This window comes from Miscanthus floridulus, chromosome 7 (assembly GCF_019320115.1).
Source record: "Miscanthus floridulus cultivar M001 chromosome 7, ASM1932011v1, whole genome shotgun sequence".
Classification (NCBI taxonomy): Eukaryota; Viridiplantae; Streptophyta; class Magnoliopsida; order Poales; family Poaceae; genus Miscanthus; species Miscanthus floridulus.
In genome coordinates, this window is record NC_089586.1 from 39,267,974 (window position 1) to 39,294,684 (window position 26,711).

Sequence of the window (26,711 nt, forward strand, 5' to 3'; positions counted from 1 at the left end):
TAATGCGTCGACTTGTAGGGCGGCCGGTACGTCGATTTGCAGGGGCGGCCAGTATGGAGAGGCGGCTCTGCATACCACGGACTCGCTCGGTCTCTTCCCTTCTCCTTTTTCACTGTTGCGGTAAATATCCCCGTCCATGGACTCACTCGGTCTCTCCCCTACTCCGGCAGCGCCGCCTCTCTCTCGGTCTCTCCCCTTCCCTTCTCTCTCCCTCGCTCCTCATCCTACGCCGCCGCTCCCTGTGCCGCGCGCTCGCGGCGCAGCGGCGCACCTGTGGCCGGTTTTTACCGGCGGTCCCGTCCCACGCGCGCCTGGCTGCGACGGCGCCCCCGGCGACGGCTCCCTCTCTCCCGAACTAGCGGCGCACCGGCCGGCCCCCATCGCCTCCACCGCCTCGTCTTTTTTTCGAAGGTACGTTTTTTTCCCCACTTCGATTTGGAGCCTTCGGTTGAACTTCGATTTCCCAGCAGTCATGTCGTCGCCTTAGCCTAGGGTTAGGTCTACTTCCTTCATCGCTTGCTGTCGAGGGTTTCCCTTGAGCATGTGGGCTCCAGTTCATCTAATTGCCCAGTTCATCAAATTGCTGTTGAATTTATGCATCTGTGGATCTATTCTGTTCTCATGGATCTGATCTACCGCCTGCCCTATCACTACAGCAACCAGGAGGACAATCGGCATGCCTACATATTTTGCAGATAGCCTGCTACCTGTTCAGTTTCTATTTTTTGTGTGCCCGCTGTTTTTATGGGCGACGTGCGTAGTCGCTGCCCGCGAGGAGGCAATTTGGGGAGACATGGCTCGCTCCGAGAATTTCTGCTGAGAATAGGCATGCCTACATATTTTGCTGCTACCTGTTTAGTTGCTATGTTTTTCGGACTACAGCGCTTTAAGGTCCATCTGCCTCTCATTATAATAGATTTTGATTATTTCAGATTGGTGTGCAGGGCCATGTGCTGGCTAGAATCTATATATATGGAACCTGAGAGGCTAATAACCTATGCTTTCATTGCCCTGTAAGGACATGACACAGGTAATGATTTATTGAACTTTGGTACGGCTGGACCAAACAATTGAGTGGATGCTGGTTCTCGCGACCGTGTTTAAATCACTCCTGATAACATTCTAGAATTTCTTGATGGTTTGTCCTACCTAGGTGTAGGTTGCCATTGGCACCAATCATATGTGTGTCTGTGCTGGTGTTGTTGAATTGGCAGTCAATGAACTACGATGCAAGATATTGCAGGTCCTATGGCGATTGCCCAAGATGAGCATATCCGCTGCCTGCATAGTCAGCCATCATTAGTCAGTGACAGATTACAGCTTAGTTACCTTGGGTGGTGTCGTAGCTATAGCACCTTCTCAAGTTTATCTTTGGGAGATGCATTTTATCCCTCTTCGCCCAGTTCTCCCTTGTCTGCCAGTGCAGTTCTGTTTTCTCATATCTAATCTAATACATTGCATTCATAGGTCCCAGTTCCCAAATGTTTGTTGCAACAACTTATTTAGTGCATACTGAAAACTGCCCCTTACCTGTTGCACGAATATTTTTGGTGGATACAAACCATGGCTGTGAATATTTCACCATTCCGTTGTTCTTCCTATCTGCGTTAGTTTTGTGATGACAATGCCATTATATCTTAGCAATTCTCTTTCGCATGTGTTGTTCTGTTTGCGTTGGTGGCTACATTTTTTGTGCATTCGTTACTGACCACGAGTTCATTGTCGATGATGTCTTTAATTCACATAATTCCTTTGTTGCTTTATTACTGAGCACACCCCATTGCCAATGATGTGTTTATTCCTATCCATTGCTCTCCACTTTCTTGCAATTTCCAGTTAAATCTACTAACTTTGCCATTCCGTTCAGATAGCCCCTACTTAGTAATCAGATACTGCCTGCTGTTTTCATTTAGTCTTGCTTCGTCAGCTGCACATTCGTGATTCGATTTACTAATGCCATCTTACTCTTGCTTACTCAGGTGCAGATCCGTGCTTCGATTTACCAATGCTTGTTGTTTTCTTTCCTTTTTTGCAGGAATGCCTTGCGTCTCGTGGTAAACACGTGTGCATAGGGACAAAAAAAAACAAGATTGTCTACACTGGAAGTGGAATAGGTTACAGTGTCGCAAAAGCAAAGTGGAGACGCACAAAGAATCCATGAACTAATCAAGGTTACTAGATTCTCTCATGTTGTCTTTTGCAAGCACATTTAATAGGTTACAGTGTCGCAAAAGCAAAGCAGAATAGATGGTACGGACTCCTTTTGCTTGGATAAAAACTGGTCCTCTGGTAATTGGTACTCAACAAACATAGGCACCCTGGTGTTCTTATCTACCACTTTCTTTGTTTACCGAATGTTTTTTGCTTTGGTAATTGGCATGTACCAAACATAGGTAGCTGCTATGGATTGCACACTTGCCTTTGCCACTATTTAATTGAAATGATTGGCGGTATTGTGTGTCACATTGTCTGACTTCTTCTGTGGATTTGAGCATCAACGTGTGTTCATATGTGCAGTTCGGTACATTGATCCGCAGTTCCATTTGTCTGTTTACTTTCTTTTGTTTACTTCATTGTGTCTACAGATAGGAAGATTACAATTGTGTGAGTACATCCTTTCATGAATTATGATTATAAGGTCAATATTGGACCAGATTGGAACTTCATATTGGACCATAAGAACAACGATTTGGGATGTTCTCAGGAAGCTGGAGGCCTCCGCGCTGGTGCTCAGCCAGTGCATGCCATCTCCCTGTTGCTGGCTAAGCTGGTAAGGAACTCAGCACCATACCCTTTTGTATCTTGGAAATGCGAATGCCTCACTCCTCAGAGGTCAACTATTGATAATTAAATTGTGATGATATATTATAAAATTAGTGCTTGGAAAGTAATGATATTTTTTTGTCAAGGATTCATATTGTTCCATTCTATCCTTTGTTTATTATCTTTCCTGTTGTTTTACATATTGGTTAGGGAGTAGTGTAAACTTAAGTGCTAAGATGGATTAGTTAAAATGATGTAGGGGCTTTGATGCCTTTTGCTTCTATAGCTCATGGACATTTTGTGTTTTCGGCAACAATGCCATAACTGTCCCGCAAACGAGAAAAGTTACGAGCGCAGTTACTTTCGAGGTGTGCTTACTAACAAGTAAAGTTAATCAGTTAATTATATTTTTGCAGGTGTGCATGAGCTGTCCAGACTGCATGAGCCCAGTTACTTCATATCGATTCTCAAGACGACGACAATCCTCATTAGCTTATATGTTTGTATACATACTTGTAAGGTTCACCTAGGTAGAAATCCTCTGGACCAATACCTTGCGCTCTTATGCTTGTGGTCAGATTTGAGTTATATATGTTCTGGTCATATATATATATATATATATATATATATATATATATATATATATATATATATATATATATATATATATATATGTGTGTGTGTGTGTGTGTGGTCGAATTTGAATTGTAAATTTGATTTTTTTGGTGGAAAAATATATTGTTGTGGCGGTTCTAAACTGAACCGCCTCTACAAATCAATTTGTAAGGGCGGTTTGGAAACCGTCCCTATAAATGCATAATTTGTAGAGACGGTTTGATAGGCGGCCTGTTCGCTGGTTAGTTTCTGGGCTGGTTTGGGCTGGCTGGTGTTGGTTTGTTGTGAGAGGAAAACACTATTGGCTGGCTGGTTTGGGCTGGCTGAAACCAACAAGCGAACAGGGTGAGGAGCGGCTAGCCAAACCGTCCCTATAAATCACGAGGAGCCGCCCCTACAAAAGGTTTATGTAGTAGTGCGGTTCAAAGTTTAGTTGGCTAAAGCTGGCGAATAAATTTTTAGATCATTTTAACTTATTTATATAGTCTAAAGTTTTTGTATGGTTAGACTAAACTTTAAGTAACACTTTAATTCCACCATTTGGAATCTTAAGAGGTAATCTAAAATTTAGATCATAAGTTTATAGGACACGTGATGTAATGTGTTGTGAAATGGTGTGTCCGGACAAGCAGGCACCTGCTCGCCAACAGACACCTCTCCACTGGTGATCTCATCTACGGACAGTTAGATTGGTAGTAGATTAGCAGTTAATCCTGTCACCAAGGGGCTTGTCCTTCGGTGAACAGTTGTCTCTTAGACACCCCCTCAAATGTATATAATCCATTTTACAGATCAATAAAAAGTAGTTGTTCTAAAATCTTGTTCATTTTTCATTCACTTTCAACACGTCATCAGCACTGCTCTACTGGACAAGAGAACGACGACAACAGAGGCACATGCCTCTGAACCCCCATCGGTAAGCATGGCAAGGATTGACTTACCGTCGCATGTTGTTCGTCAACTGTTCTTCGCCCTTCGCCGCGTCGGTGGAGTTTGTCATGGCCCGATCTGCCACCACGGCCACCATGGACAACGCCGCAGCGTCTTCGAGCGCCTTGGGCCTCGTGTTCGCCGCGACAGTGCCCATGGTCATGGCCATGGTCCTTTCGGCCACCTCTTCGACTCCACTGTTCGTGGCTTCCGTTCCAATACGGTTCCTCGCCGCCGATGGATTCCTGTTCGTGGCCGCCATGCTTCTCCGCGCGATCTTCGTCTGCAGAGCCAGCCACCATCTCCTCGCCTTGGCTTGGACGGTGCCAGCCCCAGCAACGCTGCGCCACCAGTCCAGGAAGCCCTGGCGCCACCAGTCCAGGAACCCCTGGCGCCACCAGTCGTTGAAGCTCCGGCGCCGTCCGTTGATGAAGTGGTTGCCGAGCCCGTCGCTGTCCCCGTGTACATACCCAAAGAGCCAATGTCGCCGGCACCGTCACCGCCTCGCTTCTGGTGTGACTTCCGCAAGGAGTTCACCTTGACCCCACACACGCTTGAGTACTCATACTCGTTGTCGACGCCCACACCAGCCACTCCGACTCTAGTGGCGATAGGCAACGACATCCCCCCGCTCGATCCGTGGTTTCTGAACACGCGGGCTGCTCCCGCGCTTGACGCCGTGAAGATTGAGGAAGAGGAGGATGTGGTGACCGGCCTCGGCATCGGCAACATCTTCAATAGCGCGGCGAGGTCTGGCGTCTTGCCGTACTTCTTCCTCGACAGGGCTGGACCCTCGGCTCCTCCTCCGGCGGTGACCCCGCCAACGGCTCCTCCTTCGTCGGAGGCGCTGCCCCTTCCCCGGAACATCCTCGGCGCTCGCACGGACATGGTGGCGACTCTAGCACCGACGGCTGCTCCTCCTCCACCCGCGACCCGGACGGAGGCTGCGGCCCGCATGAAGGAGCAGGCTCTCCCGGCGGCTCCTCCATCTTATGCTGAGGGCAGTGCCACCACGCCCCACACGATTCGCCGCCTCCTTGACCGCAGGGTGGCCGCCGTGGACAGGCGCCCGGGGATCCGTCGGGGGACTTGGAACCCGGCCGTGCTCGGCCTCCCGTCGGCGGAGGTGCTCAACATGGCTAGCGGCGGCAACGGCTTCTACTCCCCCGACGAGGGGGAGTCCTCCTCGATCTGAAGATGGCGAGCACGGACGGCGCAGTGGACAGGAGCGGCGAGGTGGTTTTGCGGCAGCGACGACGACATCTGAAATTGGCAGCGGCGACGAGCGGTTAGGGTTTCAACCCTAACTGCCACCGATGCCCCCCTCTTTTATGGGCTGCTGCGCGCGCGCAAATGGGCTGGCCCAAATGGCCTGCGCCCTGCCCTCCCTCCGTGTTGTCTACTGTGCACCCGACTGGGCCAGGCTGGGCCCAAACGAAAATGGATTGTTCCTGATCCTTTTTGGCCCGACCGACTCCTTCTGTTTTATTTATTTAATTTTAGCATTAATTCGTCAAAGACTATGTTAGTTTCTTACAATTATGTGCTATAAAATTAAGTACTCTTATGTTTAGTCGCTGACTTTAACTATAGTTGTACTTATGATATTTTATCATTGTAAAATATCCATTTATGATATTATTCAAAGTATTTGTTCCTGTATGTATGGCAAATCCAATAAATAATATCCTTGTTATTACGACCATGATCTTGCAAATTATTTATTCATTAATCATTTTTGCAATCGATCATTTTTATTTAAGCCCCTTTTATGCTTTTTGACTTTAAAGCACAACGCGCTTAAATAATGGATGCGATATTTTATGTATATTTTCTCATCAATTGTATAACGCGCATGTTCCCTATTTATTTGTTGGCCATACACAAGGTAGCACCATTGTTGCTACTGCGGGATCTACACTAAGTAAACACTTAGTGACTATCCTCAACGTGCGTACCCAACATCACAAATGAGAACATTTGGTCTATATCTTTTCACAAAGATGACTACCATTAATTCGCATTCCTATTGGCCATACACAAGGTAGCACAATAGTTGCTACTGTAGGATCTACACTAAGTCCACAACTTAGTGACTATCCTCAACGTGCGTACCCAATTCATTTGCGAATTGACTAAGGTCTACATCATTCTTGATGACTACCTTAAGACGTGTTTATACAACTTGCACAATTACTTGGCATCTACTGTTAATACAGGTTATGCCTAATTTAAGGTCTACACTTTTATGGTGACTACCTCCATTATTTTATTATGCACATGAGATCTTTACACCATTAATAATACAAGATTTATCTTGTATCTATCTTGCATCCCATAATTACAACACACCACAATATTTAATAACTTAAAATGTTTTGATGGTTTGCCTCGTGTAGGATCAATGACCGTCAAAGAGTTTGATTTGTTTGCTCTAGACGGCCACAATTATCCAACATGGGCTGTGGACGTAAAGGTTAGTCTTGCGTCCCGTGGGCTTTATCGAGCTGTGTTACCACCCGAAGAGGGTGTTGCACAACTTGAAGATCAACATGTATACACGGCCCTATATCTCATCAGGAGCCATATTCATCCTGACTTTAAGGCTAAATACTTGTTGGAAGAGAACCCACGAAATCTATGGAATTCTCTTAAGCAACGCTATGAACAACAAAAGGCACTTGTCCTGCCTGTGGCCAACTATGAGTGGACGCAACTTCACTTACATGATTTTAAAACTGTGAGTGATTACAACCATGCTGTTCATAGAATTTGCTCAAAGTTGCAATTCTACGAGAAAGAACCTACAGATGAGGATAAAATAGAAAAGACTCTGTCTACTATGCTTCCCTTTGAAAGGATTCTTCAACAGCAATACCGTGAAAGTCGTTTCTAGGTTTATTCTGAGCTTATACAAACTTTACTTGAGGCCAAAAAACATTCTGAACTTATGGTTTGGAATAATCAGCAGCGCCCCGTAGGGTCTGCTCCATTGCCTGAAGTACATGCTTACACTCAGAATAAACCCAAATTTGATGGTGGACTTTCTAAGACCCATCCTCAGGGAAATTCCAAGAAAGGTAAAAAACAACACAAACGCAATAAGAAATCCCAAACTCGTGTTTTCAACAATGGTAAGAACATTTCCAAACACAGAAATAACAAACCTGTGTGTCAGAAGTGTGGTTGTTATAGCCATACTACAAAGAAATGTCATACCCCAAGTCATCTTGTTGATCTCTACTTAAAGTATGTGGGTCGCGGACGTGCTGCACCAGGACAGAAGTATGAAGCCCACTTCAACATTCGACCTGACACCACCAGAAATGAGGCTGGTTGTTCGCAACAAGTTCCAATGGAACCAAGTAGCAACAACATACGAGGAGGCGAGGATCTTGCTGATACGGGGAATATGATCGTGGAATATGCATCCAACGACATATTTGGAGACTTTGAATAGGCTTCCAATCCCTTAGATTCTAATGTCTTTATGTCCTAGTGATTATAATAGTTAAAATAATTTATGTCCTATGTATTGTAAATATTTAATAATGTCATCACTATTTGGTTTGAATATCCAATAAATGTAATGTAAACATTTGATATTCAATAAATAAAGTATGTATTCTATATATCATCAAAGAGTTTCGTATCAAATTCTTTATTTATATATAGTTTCTACGGGGGTCAATCTGATGGAGGAGGAATTATGCCTAGTGAACAGTGGTACCACTAATTCTATACTTAGAGAAACAAAGTATTTCCAAACTGTGGGGGATATACCCCTAGGTACCACAAGATGGTACATGGGCCGCACCATCCGAGGTGGCCCGGCCCGTAAGATCAAGGCGTGCACATCAAGATTACAAGTTGTACTAGATATTGTAATAGTATCAAATTAGATACTTTACTTGTAACCTTGTCTCCTCGGAGTATATAAGGAGAGACAAGGGTCCCCTAGAGGACATGTTAATCTGGATACATCTCAATACAATACACCAAAGATACAGGACGTAGGGTATTACATTGACCAGACGGCCCGAACCTGTCTAAATCACTGTCTCTACGCCTTGTGTCACCATCTGGTTCCTGATTACACGCATCGTCTACCGATAATCTACCACCACGAGCACCCCCCTCGGTGGACTGCCGACCATATTTCGTCAACAGTGGTGTGCCAGGTAGGGGTCCCCTTTTAGGGGTCGTGCGCGCTGATCCCTGGCGAATCAGATGGCATAACTCAAGATCAACATCCTTCGCGACAACTCGGCTGATCGCGTCGACATCCTTCAATGATCACGGCGCATCTCCGAGCAGCACGCGTCGCCAAGTCGAAGCACTGCTATCCTGGCAGCGACTTATCGACGACCGATGGCCTGCTAGATGGCAAGATCGCCTCGGCATCACGCGATGATTTGCGCCGGCATGCTATCGCGCGTGGTGATCCTGGACCACGAACAGTCGTACAAGCAATGAGCAGCGTCAATCGCGGTGGCTTCTCGACTCCCGCTCAGATCGGACTCCTCGTGCTTGTACGGATCTGCTACTCAGAGTATAAACGGATCTGCATGCATGCAAATATGCAACCACAGATCTACAGGGGCACATGCATGTGCACGTGTATACGTACGTGTGGATCATGTGGCCGCAATCAAGCCGAGCACTGTCTATTCATACCATCTTATGACAAGCTCTCCAACGTCGACATGACCGCCGAGATGATCTTCTGAGGCATCGAACAAGCTATCCGACTGCATCAAGCCACCGTGCTATGTTACAGAACCATGCAACCATGCAACCAAGGAAGCATATATGTGGTATACAGGGCCATGCATCAATGGAGTGCGTATACATGTATATGTCACCGTTTCTTGCATAGCAACTGATACTTCATACAAGTCCAAGTTAGATCACCACACAAGCCAATGACGACTACGAAGACAACGCATGCATCGAGCCGTCTAGCGAGCCACGTTGAGCAAAGCAGGCCGATTGAGCAATCCGTCCGAGACCACGTCGACCACGTCCCGAGCAACTCCGCCGAGCTCTGACCACGTCAACCAAAGACCACGCCAACCACGTCCTGAGCGGCTCCACCGAGCTCCAACCACATCGATCACTAGACCACGTCGCAATAATGATCGCCGCGCAGAACCGTGCTACGACAACCGCGACCACTGTCATGACGTCAGGTCGGAAAGCTCGAGGACCGGACGACTTCATCGCCATCGACCAGATTTCTATCCAAAGATAAGTACACTTCTAATATTTATATTTAATATAATTTTCATTATGACGTTTCTCCACAACGTCCTGGTCATGATTATTCTTCAAATAGCGTTTGTCCATGTATACAATCTTAAATATAACATACGTCTATACTCAATGCAAATCCTCGACCAGTCATGTTGACGCTCGATGCCTCTAGAGACGGCCCTGTCTCCGGCTCCTCCCTACACGTGCACGAGCGTCTGCCCTCTGCGTTATGGGTGGTCGGCAGCGGCTCCTTAGCGACGCTTTGTTCTTCCTACACGTGCACGGGCTCCGCGTCCCGCGTTATGGTACACGGGCTAGCTAGGGCTGGAGACTCAGCTACATACTAACTGGTCGGACAATTTATATTAAGTATAAACACAAACTTCATATTAACACTGATGTTTACAAAGCACCAACTGCTTTATCACATCATGCTCATTTGTAAATGACTGCTGAGCGTCATACACTATTTCTTCACCGCTGATTTTTCTCCATAATTTATTATTTTGTACATCATGTACTACCATTCTACATATTTATATTGCAGTAATTTCGAGCTATGCTCGGGGACTTCGTCGCTCGCTCCTCGACCTGTGCTCGGAGACTGCCTCGATCACTCTCCGACCACGGCTCGAGGACTTCGTCGCTCGCTCCTCGACCTGTGCTCGAGGACTGCCTCGATCACTCTCCGACCACGGCTCGGGGACTTCGTCGCTCGCTCCTCGACCTGTGCTCGGGGACTGGCTTGACCACTCTCCGACCACGGCTCGGGGACTTCGTTGCTCGCTCCTCGACCTGTGCTCGGGGACTGCCTCGACCACTCTCCGACCATGGCTCGGGGACTTTGCGTCTCGACTACATGCGACTGGCAACTCGCATACAGTTGGGATATTTTTTCTCACTTAGACCTTGCTACAAGGCTCATACCTCGCCTTCCAGCAAGCTCAGGGACTACATCGGTACGATGCACCTGCCGGTGCATCTCGTATCGCCTGTACGACGATTGGGTTCTCAACTTAACTGGGAATTCCTTTTAGACCCTGGCACCACGTGCCTACGTCACCTACTACCAGGCTCGGGGACTAAGTGGGCATACTTCACCTTGCGGTGAATGTGTTTGTTTTTTGACCCCTACGCCTCTGATGATCAAGGACGCTACGCTTTAAGACGCACTTACATTTCTTTTTAAAAATACAAGTGGGCACACTTCCTAGGACAGAAATCTTTTTCTTTCTTCTTAAGAGCACCATACATTCTTCGGACAACCTACTTCTCCAGTGACAACGGTGGTCGGAGATGTTAAGAACTCAAGCCTCACTGTTCGGAGAAGGTTGAAACGGCGTGTCGCATCAAAATACATGGCGCTCGGGGACTAGCTGTGGGGGATATACCCCCGGGTACCATAAGATGGTACATGGGCCGCACCATCCGAGGTGGCCCAGCCCATAAGATCAAGGCGTGCACATCAAGATTACAAGTTGTACTAGATATTGTAATAGTACCAAATTGGATACTTTACTTGTAACCTTGTCTCCTCGGAGTATATAAGGAGAGACAAGGGTCCCCTAGAGGACAGGTTAATCTAGATACATCTCAATACAATACACCAAAGACACAGGACGTAGGGTATTACGTCGACTAGACGACCCGAACCTGTCTAAATCGCTGTCTCTGCGCCTTGTGTCACCATCTGGTTCCTGATTACATGCACCGTCTACTGATAATCTACCACCACGGGCACCCTCCTTGGTGGACTGCCGACCATATTACAAAAAGACAAGGAAATGTTTTGACAATCGCCGGGTGCGATGCTACGATAGTTGGCCCTGGTCGTGACACTATTGTACTCCCCATGGGTACCCAAATTACAATTGAGGATGCATTATTGTATCCCGATTCAAAGCGTACCTTGTTAAGTTATAGAGATATCCGTCAAAACATTTCCTTGTAGAAACCCGTGATGACAATAATGAGGAAATTCTCCTCGTTACTAAAAATAGCGGATATGGCAAACGAATTGTTGAGAAAATTCCCTCTTTTTCGTCCAAATTGTACTACACATAATCAAACCCGTACCACATGTTGCGTATAAGGTAATTTTTCAGAATGTTGACGCATTCAAAATTTGGCATGAACGCCTTGGCCATCCTGGTATAGGGATGATGCGAAAAATTATCAGCAATTCTAAAGGTCATGAGTTAAATACTGCTAAATTCCCAAAATCTTCAGATTTTATATGCACTTCATGCACTACAGGGAAATTGATCGTACGACCATCGCCCGTTAAGATCCAAAATGAGCCACTAAAATTTCTTGAACGCATTCAAGGAGATATTTGTGGCCCCATACAACCAACGTCTAGACCGTTCAGGTACTTCATGGTTCTAATAGATGCATCTACTCGATGGTCTCATGTGTGTCTTTTGTCCACACGTAACCATGTTTTTGTAAAAATTATTGCTCAAGTTATTAGACTTAGAGCACATCATCCTGAACATCAAATTCAATCAATTTGAATGGACAATGCTGCTGAATTTTCCTCAAAGGCTTTTAACGATTATTATATGGCTTTGGGAATTCAAGTTCAGCACTCTGTCCCATATGTCCATACATAAAATGGTTTAGCAGAATCTCTTATTAAGAGAATTAAACTCATTGCAAGACTGTTATTACAAAATTGCAACCTACCAACTTCATGTTGGGGTCATGCAGTCTTACACGCCGCTGACTTAATTCAATTGCAACCAACTGCATATCACGTTGTCTCCCCATTGCAATTAGTATGTGGGAATATGCCAAATATTTCCCATATGCAAAAATTCGGTTGCGCTGTATACGTACCAATCTCACTGCCTAAGCGTACTTCTATGGGCCCACATAGAAAACTTGGTATCTATGTGGGATATAAATCTCCATCAATTATCAAATACCTCAAGCCTCTTACAGGGGACTTATTCACGTCCCGATACCCTGACTGCATATTTAATGAGGACCATTTCCTAGCATTAGGGGGAGACTTCAAGTACCAAAACAAATGCTAGGAAATCATCTGGAATGCCCAAGGCATTCCCCCCTCAGATCCACGTACTCTAGAGACTGAACAACAAGTTCAGAAAATCATAAACTTGCAACATATTGCAAATAACCTGCCAGAAGCATTTACTAATTATAAGGGTGTCACTAAATCCTCTTATCCTGCTCGCAATGTGCCCGAAAGAGTGGAGGTACCAATAAAAACCATTCAACCCCCACTTTCGAAGAAGAGGGGGAGAAGTACGGCCGCTCCTAAGGATAATGCTACAAGTAAGCGTCCGAGGATATCGAGGGCTAAATCCTCCAAATCAGTAAATCCAAGCCAACCTCAAGTTGGTAGACACCAATAGTGAATAAGAATCCAACATCAGGACCAAATCCACAACCCGGATCAACGGTGCATCCAAATTCTGATCCTGGGATATCGAAACACCCTGACTCCATAGTTTTGGGAAATGTTGAGTCAAATAATGGGGTGAAAGAAATTTCCATCAATTACATAGATTCTAGAGAATCATACGATCATAAGACTACTATTGTCAACATGTACTTCTCTGCAATAATTGCAGAAATCTTTCTCAATGATCTAGATCCCAAGATCATGGCAGAGTGCAAAAAACGCTCGGACTGGGCTCAATGGAAAGAAGCAATTCAAGCTGAGATAGCTTCGCTCACTAGAAGAGGGGTATTCACATCTGCAATACCTACACCTTCCAAAGTCTTTCCTGTTGGCTTTAAATGGGTTTTTGTCTGGAAACGGAATGAGAACAATGAGGTGGTGAGATATAAAGCGAGGCTAGTAGCACAAGGGTTCACGCAGAGACCTGGCATTGATTACAATGAAACCTATTCTCCAGTAATGAGTGGAATTACTTTCCGATACTTAATACATTGGTAGTTCAAAATCATCTATCTATGTAGTTGATGGATGTGGTGACAACATATCTATACGGGTCACTTGATTTGGACATATACATGAAAGTTCCCGATGAAATCCAAATTTCGAACCCAAACGCAAATTGCAACATGTATTGTGTAAAACTACAAAAGTCATTATATGACTTGAAGCAGTCGGGATGAATGTGGTACAACCAACTGAGGGAATTCTTCTAAAGAAAGGATACTCTAACAATGATGATTGCCCATGTGTTTTCATTACGAAATCTCGAACGGGATTTTGTATTATATCCGTGTATGTTGATGATTTAAATATCATTGGCAGCCCAAAGGATATAGATAAAGCACACAAACATCTAAAGAGGGAATTCAAGATGAAGGATTTGGGCAAGACCAAGTATTGCCTAGGCTTACAACTTGAGCACCGTCCTTCAGGGATTTTAGTGCATCAATCAGCCTATATCCAGAAAATATTGGAGAAATTCAATATGGATAAATCATACCCTAATAAAACTCCGATGGTTGTTCGTTCCTTAGAAATAGGGAAAGATCCATTTAGACCATGGGATATTGGGAAAAAGATGTTGGGACCAGAGATCCCATATCTCAGTATCATTGGCGCACTTATGTATCTTGCAAATTACACCAGGCCTGATATCGTATTTGCAGTGAACTTACTAGCTAGGCATAGTGCGGACCCAACTCGCCGTCATTGGACGGGAGCGAAGTGTATCCTCAGATACCTTAATGGCACAAAGGATCTTGGTTTATTCTTTAAGAAAAATCATGATCCTAGTATAATTGGTTACACTGATGCTGGTTACTTATCTGATCCTCATAACGAAAAATCCCAAACAGGATTTGTATTTCTACATGGAGGTACAGTTATTTCATGGAAGTCTTCTAAGCAGACTTTGACAACAACCTCTACTAATCATTCTGAAATTATTGCTCTATACGAGGCATCACGAGAATGTGTATGGCTTCGCACAATGATTAACCACATACAACAGTCATGTGGTATTGGTTCAATTGAATCACCTACAATTATTAATGAAGATAATTCCGCTTGTGTTACACAGATGCAATCAGGTTACATAAAGAGCAATATCACTAAGCATATTGTTTCTAAACTATTTTATCCCCATGAATTACAAGAAAACGGGAAAATAACATCTTGCAAATCAAGTCATGTGATAATCTCGCTGACCTATTTACTAAGTCCTTACCAACTTCTGTGTTTCAAAAATTGGTACATGGAATTGGTATGCGGCGACTTCGAGATTTGTCAGAATTAGGGGGAGACATCTCCTAAATGTTGACCTGTACCAGCATCATATTATACTCTTTTCTTTCATAAGTTTTACTTATAAGGTTTCTTGTTAAAGTTTTTAATGAGGTAATATTGACATAAGCATGTGTCATATTTCCTATTTTCCCCACCGGGGTTTTTGTGGGAAATATCAAATACACATATTGCCCTCACAACTCATACATGGTTTTTCCCTGAAAAGGTTTTTCATGTGAGTTATCCAAGAGGCAATACCAATAATATGTCGTCATATTTTTTCCTAATTTTCCCACTGGGTTTTTACAGGAGTTTTAGCGACATATCACTTTATATTGTTTTTCATATTTTTCTTGAAATGGTTTTTGGGGAAGTAATCTATATATTGTATCTCCAATATTTTTCCCCACTGGGATTTTTAATGGGATACCAATGACATAGTGATTTATTTAAATCACACTCATATATGCTATTTTCTTCTTATTTTCCTATAAGGTTTAAAGGAGTTTTTATAGCATATCTATACATACATATTCCTCAGATTTTTTCCACTGGGTTTTTCGAGGAATCCAAGCTTACGGCTGCATTGATCTCAAAGAAGATTCGATCAAGAGGGAGTGTTGTGAAACGGTGTCTCCGGGTGAGCATGCACCTGCTCGCCAACAGACACCTCTCCACTGGTGATCTCATCTATGGACAGTTAGGATTAGTAGTAGATTAGCAGTTAATCCCATCATCAAGGGGCCTGTCCTTTGGTGAACGGTTGTCTCTTGGAGACACCCCCTCAAATGTATATTAATCCATTTTACAGATCAATGAAAAGTGGTTGTTCTAAAATTTTGTTCATTTTTCATTCACTTTCAACATGATGGTTCCAGTGAGTCTCTAGAAAGACTAGCAACCCTGCCGGCATCACCGATTCACCGGACAAGAGGAGCGCGCCACGGGCGTCCGTGAAAAAGTGTCCAGCTAGCCAAGCTAGGCCTGACAACCAGATCGAGGTGAAGCACCACCGCTGCACCCCAGCCATGGACTGGGGCCTCTGCTACTTCGCCATCGCCAACTCACTGGTCCTGGGCGTCATGTTGTTTTTCTTCGTGCCTCTGCTACACTCCCGCAACACGGCCGGCATCGTCGTAGGCTCGTGGCCTCCATCTTCATCGTCTTCTAGGTGAGCATCGGCGCCGTCATCTACTTCACCACCTGTGTCATCTTGTTCCCGTGGGCTGCGCTTGAGAACGTGCTCCTCTGCTGCGTGCGTTGCACCAGATGGCTGCTCTGCCTTCCCTATCGGGGCGGCCGCAGTAGCGGCGGAAGCAGCGCCTTGCCGGAGTATGTGGTGCAGAGTCGAAGTCATGTCATGAACGAGTTTCCGGGGGAGCCCACGGCGCGTGCCGGCGGGGCACGCGTACGTAGCCTCAGCGGCTGACATCCCGGCGTACGAGCAGCGTGACGCCGGGCAGGGGCAGCCAGATGGCGCGTCTGATTGCGCGGTGTGTCTTGGTAAGATGGTGAAGCGGCTGCCGGTGTGCCTCCACATGTTCCACCAGCAGTGCGTCGACAAATGGCTGAGCAACAACTCGACGTGCCCGGTGTGCAGGTGCGTCATGTTCGCGCCGCTGTCGGGGCAAACGGTGTGACCATATCTATTACCCTATTCTCTTTTTGTGACGCGGCTGAGAAAATAGACACCAGCCCAAAACCATGGACCACTATCCTTTTTATACCGCCGTATCATTACTGGGCCATGCACAACACGATAGACACTTGTTACATGGAACGACCAGCGCCCAGACGTCTGGACGCCCGCGCCTGCAAGTTGTTTCCCACGTCATTCCACGGGCCCACACGGGGCCCGCGTCGGCCCGAGCATCATCAGCATCGAGAAAGAGGGGAGGGGAGGCGGATGCCCAGCCGACGTCAAAGGAGGAAGAGACACTAATGCTAGGTAGCAGAAAAAAGCGAGGACGAAGATGAAACATCCGATTTACTTTTGAAATATCCAGATGCAACACTTGTAACATACATCTGAAGACAGATGAAACACTTGAAACATGTATATGAAACACTTGCTGCAACACCAGATCTACTTTTGAAACATTCAGATAAAACGCTTGCAACATATGTACGAAAACAGCTGAAACACTTGGAACATACGTCTAGAAAAAACAGATGAAACATTCGGAACATACATTTGAAACAAACGTGTATAGCCATTACAACATGTGCAATATCCCGATCAACTTTTATAACATCAAGATGAAACACTTGCAATACCCAGATGAAACATCTAAAATACTTAAAACATATGCTTGCAACATGGACTTTCAACGCAATATCATCTTGTTGCTTGGACGAATGGAGGCTTGTCGTTGTGGTGCTCGATGCCGGCGCGGAGGTCGACAGCGGCGCATGGAGCTCATCGTGCGGCAGCGGCGCGGGCAACTCGCCGACGGGACGACTTCACATGAAGCTCACCCCCTCGCCTGCTTTCTAGAGGATCCATCATGGAGGCTCGCCGGCTAAGTGGAGGCGGCCGCAGCTCGCCAGATCGGTGGAGGCCGCCGCAGCGAGCGGCCTAGCCACGGTGAGTAGGTAGTGCGGTGGAGCACGCCATGGCGAGCACGGCCGCACGCAAGCTAGCAGCGTGGTGGAGGTGGCTGTGCGCGACCGGGCAGCGCGGTGGAGGCGGACAGGAGTGAGAGAGGGCACAGTGGAGAATTTTATTTTTTTCGGCAGGGTACGGACGAGAGAGAGCAAAGACGTAATAGCGAGTGGGAGAGACGTGTCCATCTGCACAGACACCCATGTGGAATCATTATCGCTTGTTATATTAGTACTGGATGATGCTTTCACCCAACAGTGATAACGTATTCCACTGTTGGCTCAATACCCGGTAGCGTGATAGGTCACCCCCATTACTATTGATGCCCTCTGCCAAACTCTATTCCCGCAGGTGACGAAAGGTTTAGGTCTGATAGTGATTGTTTGTTCTGGCATAGTGGAGGAAGGTGGTCAGAGACTTGTCACACGATGCATCGAGCCATGGAAACTGGAGGAAGAGGAGGTTCCTTCGTGTACCTCGGCATCAATCTCCCCATGACCCGACCCAGGGGGCGCAGATGATGGCCAAGGCGGCACTCGGGCATGCATGGCCAAGGTAGCGCAGCCATCACTACTACGTGGAGATAGAGATGAGAGAAACAACAAATAGCGTGCTATAGCGGCAACTAATAGCTAAATTGTGTTAAGATATGACGTATGTATAGTTCGGCTAGGTTGTTCCTAGTTTGTAGTCCAAGATTGTTTGGATAGATCTTGTTGAAGTTTATCTGTTGTAATCCTTGATTGGTGTACACACCACGCCGAGGGTTTTCCCTGTGCCAACTTAACATGCAACCGAGAACCCAGGGCAACTTGTTCAACCACGTTCAACTCGTTCCACTAGATGGTGTGCTGCCGCCGGTGTGAGCTGTTGAGATCATACTCATGGGAGTCGGTCATGTACTCCTGTTATGGTGTGACTAAGAGCATCTCTAGCAGTACTACCTAAAATAGGCTACCTATTTTATTGTTTAGGTAGCCACCTGTTTTAATACTATCTATTTTTGTACTTCTAACTCTAGCAGCACTATGTAAACCATGGCTCCCAAATTCATTCTAGCAGTTCATGACATGTGGAACCCACATGTCATCCTCTTCCTTGTCACCATCGATAAACTCGGCCATCGGGACAGTGAATTGGGAGTGGGCCGCCACATGGGGAGTCACCATAGAAGAATTAGGAGCGGGCCGCTGCTGGGGAAGTCGTCGGAGAAGGTTCCACGGCAAGAGGAGTCACCGAGGAGGGACTCCGTTGTGGATCCGGCTAGTGTGGCCCGCTGTTGCGACTTGGAGGCGGGCAAGGAGGCGCCCGCACCGGGAGACACGTCACATCGGAGAGCACCCGCGCCGGGGAGAAAACCGGCGGCACTACTATAGAAATGGTTTTTGAGGCTGGCGAAATAGGTTATTCGAGGCGGCCATCACAACCGCCTTGGTCCAAAAGTCTCGGTAAATCGATCTTTCCTGAGGCATTTCAAATGCCCACCTTGGTAAATCAAATAAAAAAACGAAAAAGAAAACCCATGGACAAGCCTAGTGAGCCCATCCATGGTCTCGCTGAGCCCATCCACGCGCCGCTGCTCTGCTCGCCGGACCTGCACCGCCTCTCATCGGATCCGCAGGTCGGCTCACTGGATCCACTGGAGAAGTGAGGGAGGGAGGGCGCGAGACAGTGGATCTGCACCGTCGCTCGCCGGGATCCACCGGAGAAGGGAGGGAGCGAGGGCATGGGAGAGCGGATCTGCACCGTCGCTCATTGGATCCATGCCGCCCCTGCCTATAGCCACCGCCGAGGGAGGTGGCCCCTGCCGAGAGCCACCGGCAAGTGAGGTGGCCCTTGCCTAGAGCCGCCTCCATGCGCGCTGACTGGAGCCACCTTCCTTGTGGCTAGATGTGGCTTCCCGCCGCCGGGATCCGCCCTCTATGCCACTAGATGCATACTCCGCTATGAGAGGAAGGGGCGCGGTCTCCGTGTGCCGCCACATTGGGGGAGAGGGTCGGGGCAAGGTGGCATGGGGGAGAGGAAAGGGGTGCGGTCACCATGTGCCACCGCGTGAGGGAGAGGAGAGGGGTGCTGACGAGTGGGGAAGGGAGGAACATAGGGGGGGGGGGGGAGATAGCTAAGAGAGAAGCGCTGCCTGCCGAGAGAGAGTGAGCCTGAGAGAGAGAGGTGAGAAACCCTAACTGTGGTGTATATATACTTCAACGGCACTGTCGGGTTAAACTAGGCCAAGCATCGTTTGGCTGCGAGCTCGGATTATGAACAACGCCTCTGAAAATGGATCCATTTTCGGAGGCTATAAATCGATTTTAGGAGGCGTTAGTTTTTGGCCGCCTCTGTAAATCGATTTTGTGAGGCGGGCAAATGTGTCTGCCTCGGTAAATGAAAATGACCACCTCCGTTAATCACTAGAAATTTTACAAGGTGGTTAGATTTGTGACCACCTCGGTTAATGTTTGGGTACTGCCTCCTAAAATCATTTGTCTAGTAGTGCGGGGAGGAGGCGTGACCGGCCGGTGTGGACGAGGCAGCTCGGCCGCCGTGGAGAAGGAGGCGCGCTTGGCCGGCGTTTAGCGGCGACGCCGGCAGGGAGGAGCCGCGCCTGGCCGGGTGGGAGATGCAGCTGGCGTCGGGACTTGGAGACGCCGCGCGTGGAGATGCAGCCAACGTCGAGAGGGAGGCACCGCACACAGGGTAGAGGAAACTATCATGAAAAGTTTAGGTAGTCTGATTTGTTGGCCTAACAGAAGTAGGTCAGAGGGAGAATTTGTTGGGCCAACAAAAATAGGTAAACTGATAGGTAACCTGCTGGATTGCGGTTTTTTGACATCCACTACCCAAACTAGGATAGGTAGTGGGTTTAGGTAGCCTGCTGTAATTGCTCTAAAGGTCATCGACTTGTGCTAAAGTAGAAGTTTGTGCATATTATGGTGTAATCCATAAAAAGTAAAGTCATGTCTCAGGAAGAGATAATGTTTCTTCAGTTCTTGTGACCGAATTGTTTATTTGTAATATACAATATGCTGGGACATGAGAATTCATGCCCCGTTCGTTTCGCTGAAAAGCCGGTTGAAAAGCATTGTTCGCTAATTTGTTGCGAGAGAAAAACACTGTACTATAACTGATAAGTTCAAGCGAATAGGGTTGTTCTGGTTCAATGTTCACTAGCGAAAAAGGCTAAAGACTACGGAAACTCTGAAGGTCCTCGATTGCATCGTCTGTGCTAGGGATTTTTTTTTGAAATATATGTAATTAATAATGCCGAAGGTATCCGAGATCAGGAACCGTGTGTTTTCTCCAAGTTCACTAGAATACGTCTGAAAAAGTCGTTATCCTGTAGCTTTGAATTGTTTTTTTCTATTTTTGTTTCTATATACAAAGGAAGCAAGGAAGCCCAACATTGACGTGGGTCATCGGTTAGAGTCCTATAATAATTGTATCTGGACATTCGTGCCATTCGTGGTATGCATTTGCATGGTAAGTGTCGGGGCTATGATCCCCGAGTGTCTTAAGACAATGATTAGTTAGCAGGCCTAGCGACTCATGATACATCAGCCAGCAAGAGCCCAAACAACCGAGGCCTAGCTGATCCAAGAAAACCAGGCCAAGCGCTAAGGCTGGGGTCGGCCATGACCCCTTCATCAGACTAGGCCACGAGACGTACAGAAGACTCACGACCTCTCGACCGTCCTGATCCCTAGGAGGAACGGGGAGAGGTCGAGCACAGCTAAGCATGCCTGCTCTGACAAGAGTAAGCACGTAACACTAACCTCACAAGGACTCACCTCGGTCCAGTCAGACACCATCCCTGCACCACGTAGCACGGACAAGACAACACCGCACGACGGTGACTGTTAGTACGGTGACCCACCATCCAAATACGGATCAACACGACGCATGTACGATCCTACCCACCACGAGATGGGATCCATGATGGAGGCCTGGACTTGGAGGCCATCCAAACCGGCGGGAACCACAACCCTAGAGCTCGGGATCGTGACCACCAACTCCACAAGCAAACCCGGCGATCGACAGCCCAGGGGCAGCCACCAACTCCTATACGACGCCCCTAGGAGACCAGGAGGTGATGACAAAGACCACGGCAGAAACCACGTCATGCAAGATGGCTGAAGAACCACCACCGTGTGTACAGTGCCGTCACGGACGGCATAGTAGCACCACGCCATACCTTACCGCGATGTGGGCACAAGACCATGACGACAACCACACCCAGACATGTACCACAAGATGGCATAGCTTGCAAGCCAAGTTAGCTAGGCCCCTCCCTCAGGCTCATGACCCCTTGGTCGGGAGAACCTTTTTCTTTGTATCTTCCTTGGCTCCGAACTCTATATAAGGGCAGCCAGGTCACCATCTCTAGAGATCTTTGGACATTCTCTCATTCACACTGTAGCTGGGCTCCTAGGGCTTCCCTTTAGGCAGTCTATCTTCTAGCTTTAACTCTCCTACCTCTTCCACCATTCTTGCACCCCCATTGTAAAAACTTCAGAGCATTCAAGCGAGGAACACGCACTCGATCATCTTTGAGACTAGACGTAGGGATTCGGCCTGAACTAGTATAAATCTTTGTGTATTTTGGATGCTACCATCATCTTCCTAGAGCAATGCGGCATTCGTATAAATTTACTAGTCTAGTTTACAAAACACCGACAGTTGGCGCGCTAGGTAGCGGACAGTCGCACACTCTCGATTGTTGACAAGGAAGCGATGGCTCCTCGCACCATCAGTGGACTCGCTCACGGAATGGCCCACAGCGGTCACATCTGTCACAAAAACTATGAGCTCACCGGCATCAAAGGGCCAGCACCCGCATCCGCCTTCGGTCATGGCCTGGACCTCCGCTCCGGAGATCTAGACCCCATGGCCTTTGGTGGACACACTCTCAGAGCTACTCTCCTTGGTAGCACCCTAGAGTTCACCTACATAGGGGGCCCAACACCCTCTCTCATCGCTAGCCATGGCCAGGTCTTCCACCCAGGAAGCCAAAGGCCCATGGCTTGTGGCGAATTCACCCGGGGAATGGCCTCAATCGACCACATTCTTTTGGGAAACCACAAGGTTATCCACACTAATGGGACATCGCCCATCACCAGCTTCTACCCCATCCAGGCCAACCACGTGGGAAGCCTAGGACTAGCGGTAGAACCATGCCCCGAGCAGCGTCTCCGCAACTAGCAAAGCGTAGCGTGTCAGGGATACGCACGAGCGACGAAATCACCTGCCACCACGTGACATCGTTGCAAGTGATCAGGTGGCTACCCGGCGCCACACCTCGCGTAGTCAAGCCCAGAACCAGGGTTCAGTCTCGCATGGTAGACAAACTGCCTAGCACATCTCAGTGGATTATCAGCTGTCGCTCGGAGGCGCGTGCATCTGAGGAAGCAGGCTCCCTGAGTGCACCGCATGCTACGTTGAGCGGACCAAACCGCATTGCACTCAGAACCCACTTCCATAGTGACAGATCACGCTAGCTCTTCATTGAGAGCGGCAACCGCACCCAGAGGCGGGAACGCGACGAGCATGACATCGTCGTGTCACAAAGGCTTAAGCACCAGAATGCATTAGCCTTCTCGGCTAGAGACTACAATAGGTTGAACATGAAGAAGTCATCCCCGAGGGCTCAAGAGCATGCCGAGGATGTCGAGCTAGCAAGGGCCGACCAAGGTAGCTCGAGAGGTTGATCCACACCAACTGCCACCGTTCTAAGCTCTGAAGAAATGCCCTCATCTGCTCGTGGCCCGGACACCGCAATGACTTCATCATGAGCAGACGCTCGGGGGCTCGCCGCACCCCGAGCAATGGCAACCAGTCTCACAACAGCTTTCGGTACATCGGTCAGTCACATCCACTTTGACCCTAGCCTCTCTACCCAAGCACATCCACATACACATGTAGGCTTACCCGCGATTCCAAGAAACTTAGAGTCGACCCATAGAGCGAACAACATGATGCCCATACACCTCATCCTAGTATTGCTGAACTCTTGAGTGACTCAATCCGGCTCACGCTCACAAACCGGACATGACTCACTTGCGGGGGTTGCACACATAGGCGCATACACACGACCTGTGATGCAGCACAATTTGTCATCGTTCCCACGACCGATCCACTTCAAACTCCTTCCCTTCCAATCGCGCCTCTCATCGTGATGAACCGATGACCTGCACCTTGGTTTATCGTTCGCATGGGTCTGAGAGGATGGGGAACTCGCTCACTCAGGGAAAAAGGAGCAAAAGGAAAGGAATCTTTCACCGCTCGATCGCTTTCTTCTCACATCGTGTCGGATCTGGAACCCACCCTTGATGCCTCATTGCTCCAATGCATCGTGCACCTTTTATCCTCGTGGGCTACCCCCCAGGTTAAAGCGCGCACTCACGAGCTTAGGGCTAGGGGGATGAAGCACATTTCAATTTGAATGAAAAGAAAAGCAAAAAGGCAGCAAAATGACAAACGGATGTGCAATCACGTGCCATCATACACACTAAACCCAAACATATTCAGCATAGAAAGGACATACACACGAAGTCCTGGCCGGTTACACTAGAAACCCCTATACATCAGAAGCCTAAAACTGGAGATGAACAGTGGCAGTCGGCACCTTGCTCACGAGGACCTCTGCACCACGAGCGACGGAATTGCCGATGGCAAGGATCTCGACGTCGGACTTCCTCAACTAGTATCCTTGCCCCACGGCATCGTAGTCTATGCCCTCGTAGTGGGAGCCGACCGACGTCAAGGCCGCAAGCACACCACTGTGAACCCCTACAGAGACAAGGGGGTCGACCTAGTGACGAGATTCGTCGAGGTGAAGCGCTAGCTAGGTACTTCCCTGGCCGGCACCAAGCTTGACATCGCACATGGCCTACCCAAAATTGGTCAATGCCATCAGCTCCATGGTTGCCTCCTACGCCCTCTGCTCCATGGCTGTCCTCACCTCTAGATCCAAGAGCGCCCTCGAGCACAAACCTAAACAAGCGATCGATCCGCAATAAAGCACGACCATCAAGCTAAGACACTACGTGGACAAAGAAGAACTCACTAGTGCAAGTGGAATGAAGGTCTTCACACTCAGCTTCGAGGTGCCAACGACCCTACTCCGCCTCATCCCGAGCAACATCCGCCGTAGTGCATTCCACCTCCTGAATGGCCATTGCCGCCTTGAGGTCGGCCACCTGGGTCGTCAGCAAACCAATCTGAGATTGATCTCACGGCCCTTGTTCCATGAGCCGCTCCTGTGCCAAGTCAACTCCTCCAATAGCATTGACTAGGCCCTCGTAGAGCTGCACCTATGCTTTTTGGGAGGCCTCCAGTTCCTCCCACAAGCACCACACTTCTACCTATGCCTCGGCCAGGCGATCGCGATTCACAGCGTTCCTCGACTACACCTGAAAGGCCAGGCACTGAAACTAGGACTTCTCCATTGAAGTCCTCATCAATTCCTACAAGAGAAGAAAGAATTAACCGTACCATCTAGCTAAAGGAACAACTCACATAGCGAGCTCAAAAGATGAAGCAGAGCAGCAAAGCCTCACTTGTTCGTAGGGCGCGATGTACTCTATCATCAGCCGTTAGGCCTCTACGCCCAACCCGGTGACTATGGTGGCTGCGTTGACCAGCTTCGATAGGGTCGCCTAGACCCCCCATGGCTCTGCGAGGCGCCAGCCCACATGGCCTACTCAACCATGTCATTCCCCATGGACAGAGCCTTGTGGGGATCCACGTGGTGTGGCCAGACGAGAGGATGTTTTCTAGGTCTAACCTCCTCATCGTGAGGAACCAGGGCTGGCCCACTAGCATCACCGGCTATCGTCCTCATGAGCGATGGGTAGATGATGGATGGTGAGTCTGCTCCCTCCTCCAAGACAATAGTCGCCCCATCCTCACCAGCATCCGAGGCCTCCCCCTCGACCATGCCGGCTGCCGCTCTAACGTTGGAGCAGTCGTCACCTGCTGTCGACGGGCACAAGGTCGCAAGGGGAAGCCGCTATCGTAGAACCGACCAATTTATAAGAATACAAGTACAATGGCAATCCGCAAGCGGTCGCACTATCATACTTGAACCCACATAAACCCGGTAGTCCGTCGAGTACCGCGACGGGTCTCGATAAACGATTTACAACAACCAAGATCATACAGGATTCAACATACATGCCACATATTACATAAAGTTCACAGATACTTTTCATCATCAGAGTACGAATAAAAGTTATTACAAACCAAGTTTGATAAATAAAGCGGAAGCAAATAAGTTCGAAGATAAAGTTTCCAACATAGTTTGATACAGTGCCAAGTCAGATCATGGTCCACAAAAGCAAAGATAAGAATTACTAAAGAAGCCTGCCCAAGGCTTACTCCTCATCCACGGCGGGATAGAAGCAACTTTTGCAATACCCATGATACACAGTGCCATCTGCAACAATGGGAAAATAAACCCTGAGTACGAGAAGGTACTCAGCTAGACTTACCCATCATGAACCAGAAATAAAATGACTCCAAGGATTATGCAAGGCTATATAAGTGGACGTAACTTGACAACATTTTGCGTAAAAGGCAATTGATCCGTTGTACAATTATGATTCCTTTATCAAGTTAATTATAACTATCCATTTCTAGATTAGCAACTATCCTGTGCCAAACATGTGGTATATCATTTAGAAGCATACAATAGTAACCATAGCAGGTATTGTAATTCCGTTTTCATCCGAACCATCATGTTCCATAACACAGTTACTACGATGTTGGAGCTAGTCAAGTTTCTCACTATCCGGGAGAGACGGCGATTCGAATCGATTTCAACCAGCTGGGAATTTATTCCTAACACAAACCCAGGTCTACCAGCCATGATAGCCTTAGGTCACCTTTGGTACAACTTCGGTACACATTTCGCGGGTCCGTACTGCGCCGCACAATCTAGAACACCAGATGCCAGGATGCTTAGGCCAAGCCTGCCCTTGGGCTCAGTCTAATCGTTTCCCGGAAGGAGCGCACAACAGAACAATTCTCGGCCTGAGTTGAATTACTCGGCTTCGCGGTCGGAACGAGTTATCCGGCCAGCTAAGTGAGAGGCATGCGTTCAATCTTGTCAGAAGTTCCAACAATGGTACGGTCCTTGATCGACACAGACGGGGATAGATCCACACCCAAGACCTCCATGTCTTGTTGCTTCTCTATCGACCTCCCGTCCGGTCTCGATTTACTTTTACCTCGTGGTTCTGTTCCACGATGGCAGATATAGCCAACCGTGCTCCGGTATCCACCTATATCTCGCAGGTGACAGGATATCACCCGACTTCTACCGGTCTA

General features: G+C 47.8%; 1 long non-coding RNA gene across 7 annotated transcripts; it reads left to right on the forward strand.

The window, feature by feature from the left end:
* The first annotated feature begins 23 nt into the window (after nucleotides 1-23).
* LOC136463068 (uncharacterized) lies at nucleotides 24-3,378 on the forward strand. 7 transcript variants are annotated; one of them, XR_010760892.1, is made up of 5 exons: nucleotides 24-89; nucleotides 171-1,030; nucleotides 2,036-2,171; nucleotides 2,655-2,770; nucleotides 3,180-3,378. It is a non-coding gene; the product is annotated as an uncharacterized lncRNA (long non-coding RNA). The 7 variants fall into 7 exon arrangements; XR_010760893.1 differs by lacking the exon at nucleotides 24-89 and having other exon boundaries at nucleotides 100-826; nucleotides 933-1,030; XR_010760894.1 differs by lacking the exon at nucleotides 24-89 and having other exon boundaries at nucleotides 100-826; nucleotides 945-1,030.
* Nucleotides 3,379-26,711: the final 23,333 nt, after the last annotated feature.